The 4,019-nt window shown below is 29.4% G+C and overlaps 1 protein-coding gene across 1 annotated transcript in view; it reads left to right on the plus strand.

Annotated features, from left to right (window-relative positions):
• LOC111688936 (nose resistant to fluoxetine protein 6) overlaps positions 1–4,019 on the plus strand; it is a 34,425-nt gene that overhangs the window by 24,953 nt on the left and 5,453 nt on the right. The window lies entirely within an intron of this gene.

The raw sequence follows: 4,019 nt of genomic DNA on the forward strand, positions 1-4,019 counted from the left end.
GACTTTTGTTAACATAATATATCATTTAAATTAATTATAAGCCAAAAGGCCCTATTGGGGGGGTACGGTCGTATGGGGGCTAGTCGAAATAATGGACCGATTTTAACCATTTTCAATAGACTTCGTCCTTGGGCCAAAAAAAGCGTGTGTACCAAATATCATCCATCCATCAATCTTGAAAATTATGGCCTGTACCTTGCGCACAAGGTTTACATGGACATCCAGCCAGCCAGACGCACGGACGGACATAGCTTAATCGACTCAGAAAATGATTCTAAACCGATTGGTATACTTTAAGGTGGATATAGGACGAATATTTTTGTATGTTACAAACATCAGCACAAACCCAATATACCCTCCCCACTAAAGTGGTGTAGGGTATAATTATCTTTACAAAATGATATGTAATATCACAAAATCGTTTAGCAAATTTTTACTAAAGTAGAGTTAGGTGTAGTTTCTTTTTACTTTTAATACAGACTCTGGGGGCTTTAGGTTACATAAACGTTAAACTATTGTAGTTAATCAACCATAAAAGTTGTTTGCACACATTCCACAGCAACAGCATAGCTATTACCATATCTGAACATTTGTGGCAAAGCCAATGTTGTTGCAAAGGCTGTGTGTGGGTCTTGCAACACATTTTCTTGTTTCTTTATTTTTGTAGTTATGTTTTTTCTAACGCAAACTATTACAATTAGAGCTTCGATTTGGCGTTTGTGTGTCTAAAACGTTTAAATTTCAAGTTGTACGAACATGTTGAACCGGAAAAAAAATTTTTTTATTTTTTTTTGGTTCGAATTAAGTAAAGTTGAGACACTGTTTTTTATTTCATTAATTTTATTTTAAACGTTTTAATTTTCAGCCAAGACCTTGGTCAAGGTGAAGAGTATGAAATGTTTAATGAATGTAGTTGAATGAATAATTTTGATTGTTTTAGAACTTGCATTGACTTTTTTAGTTGTAACGTATGACGTTTTAATTGTTTAAAATATTTATCGCAAGTATGAATGAATTCTGGGTTAGAAAGTGTATTTGTTCTGTAAGCTTCTTTCGAACTAGTTACTTGGGTGACAATTTCAAAAAAAAAAAAATCTTCAAAAAGTTGTATATGAAACAGATGCCTTCAAGACTTTTAGGCGAGTCGATCTGGCCACATCTGGCCGTCGGTGAAAAGTATGGCGAATACGGAACATAGTTGACCCAACGTGAACATTGTGCTCATAAATAATAGCTGCAAGGCAATGAAATTCTAGATTACATCATAATCGGTTCATAATTGATTCCATCCTTTATATGTATAACCCCTCTTATAGATTATCAGATAGGTTTAGTCCAAAAAAGGTGAAATTAAAATAAAACTTAATAAATTTTGAATTTGGAATAGGCCTTATTCCGAAAATTATTCTGATGTTGATATTCTCATCGATATATTACATATATGATGGACTCTTATACTTATTAAAAACTGAAATCCTAGTTGTTTATATTCCAGAGTTGATTTTATTGGGCGCATTCTAGAAAGTAAGGAAATTATCGATAAAAAAGTATACAATCCGTTGTCAATAGGAAGCTTACCACTTTTGTTAAAATTTAGAGAAAAGGATGTGTATAAAATTTAGATTTTGACAACAAATTGTTGCGATTTTGAAAGCGTTGCTTGACAACATAGTCGTACGCATGAATGTACATTGAAAATGGTTGCTATTGATAAATTATAAACACTTTGGTGTCAATTTGGTACCAAGCGTGTATAATTGGAAAACTTATTTTTTCCTCTGTGTAGATACTCGATGATTTTACCCTTAAAAAATGTCAACTATAAATGAACCGATAAATTTCCAATAAAACCATAAACATTTGTAATCAATAGTTTCAATAAATATAAATATGCAAAAAAAAATTATTTAATAAGCCCACTCATGATGTCAAACAAGATACAAATGTTTTAAAGAATATTAAAAAAACGCGTTTTAATTACTCGTTTTGACAATTAGTCAACTAATTTTCTGATTCAGTTAATGTCAAAAAGATTAAAAACATTTACCATTGAGTTACATGCAAGTTCAATGTCATAAATATGACATTTGATTTCTTTTTATAATGAAAAAAAAACGGAAACGAGCTAATCTTTTAAATTAATGCGAATGAATAATTTTATAAAAACATTAAGTGAATAAATTAAAATAGTTATACTTAGTTATTTGCTATTACATTAGGGAAGTTTTTTTATACATTTTTTTAAAATATCAATACTAGGATTGTACAAAATACCAGGTTATACATACACATATCTCGAAAAATAACAAATTAAGCATGAAGATGTTATCAGGCAGGTCCATTCTGATTATATCATTCACCTGCTTTCTTTGAAAAGGCCTATTAATGGATCCATTTCCATATATCTTGATAGAGTTAATAATATTGTTATGAAACTTATTCAGATATATAGATATATGGCAATAGCTGCAAAATTTATTAGGAAATTAACTAGTACATACAATAGTCCCAAAATCAGTCAATAGATTAGTTCATAGAACATCAACTACTTAGTCAATATACTGGTCCATAGGATAAACAAAAACTGATCCATTAAAAGCGATAATAGACTGTCAATAGTAAACTCAATAGACTTGTCTATAGAAACGTCAAGTCCATAAAAAACATAATAGACTTGTTCATAGAATATTCAATATACTAGATCATGAAATATTAAACATATTTAAGGTCTTATTCATACGATTTATCAGAGGTTTATTCAAGGTTCTCGGAAACTTGTTTTGTTAGACCTGGTTCACACTAGGAAACTTTTGATTTTGTGTGTGTGAGAGAAAAAGATGGTTAATATTTCTTTTTCTTTCTCTCACACACAAAAATCAAAAGTTTCCCATAAAAAAAGTTTCCTAGTGTGAACCAGGTCTTATTCTTTTCATTCGTACAACAACAAATCATTGCAATTTATACGTAATTTCTGAAACAAAAGTTTCTATGTGTAGACCAGGTCTAAGGGGATATTAGGACTTATTTCATTACAATTTGAGAGACATCAAATTAAGCAATTTAACTCAGATTTTAATATGGCCGGAAAAAATATGAAAATAACCACCCTAATGTGCTGAAAATAATTTCGTTTTCTTTGAAGTAGAGTCACGCAAGTGCAATGGGTCTTAACTCTTCTTTAGTTGGAAAAATTGTTAAAGCACTTAAAGTTTTGTTTGTTACTCTAATTATATTTACTATGTACATGTGTATGTATGAAAAAGATGGTTGGATATGACAATATAATTGCATGTGTGAATGTACCAAACATTATGTAGTTATTTAAAATTTTTATTATTATAGTTTAAATGAAACAATTAGTAGACATACGACAATTACGAAAAAAATTGTTTGCCTCAGGCAATGTCACTCACCACTCACTTGTACGTATGTACGATCGTATGTATGTACGATCGTTTGAACATAAACTTATGTTCATTAAATGATAAAATTTATTATTTAATAAAGTTTGTTAGAAAAAAAATTAGTAAATTTGTATATTTTTTCTAAATTTGCTAACAAAAACATTAAACAATAAAATCTTGTTGTTTGTAACCATTTATGAATGATCACCGATCGTCCGTCCGTCCGTATGTGTGTATATATAATTAATGTTTTGCTGAAATATTAAGTCTTGAGGCGTTATTTGAATTATAAATTTATTTAATTGTCAATAGTACAAAAGTGTAGTAGGGTTGAGTATTGTATTTGTTGAATGAATCTGTTGATCTATTGTCAAAGTAAACATTGCCGTCCGCCAAATTGTGTTATGTGTATGTACTTTTTATTTAAAATAATAATAACAATTTTAGAAAAAAACCCTGCAAATTTTTATTTAATAATTTTGAAAAATAAATATCTGTAGAAGGTTTTTGATATTTTCTTTTTCAATTTGTAATCGTGTTTTCTTTTGTTGTAACCAAGGGGCATAAATTGTCATGATATATAATTATGGGGATTTTTATAGAAATTGCATAATT

The sequence above is a fragment of the Lucilia cuprina genome, chromosome 3, assembly GCF_022045245.1.
Source record: "Lucilia cuprina isolate Lc7/37 chromosome 3, ASM2204524v1, whole genome shotgun sequence".
NCBI lineage: Eukaryota > Metazoa > Arthropoda > Insecta > Diptera > Calliphoridae > Lucilia > Lucilia cuprina.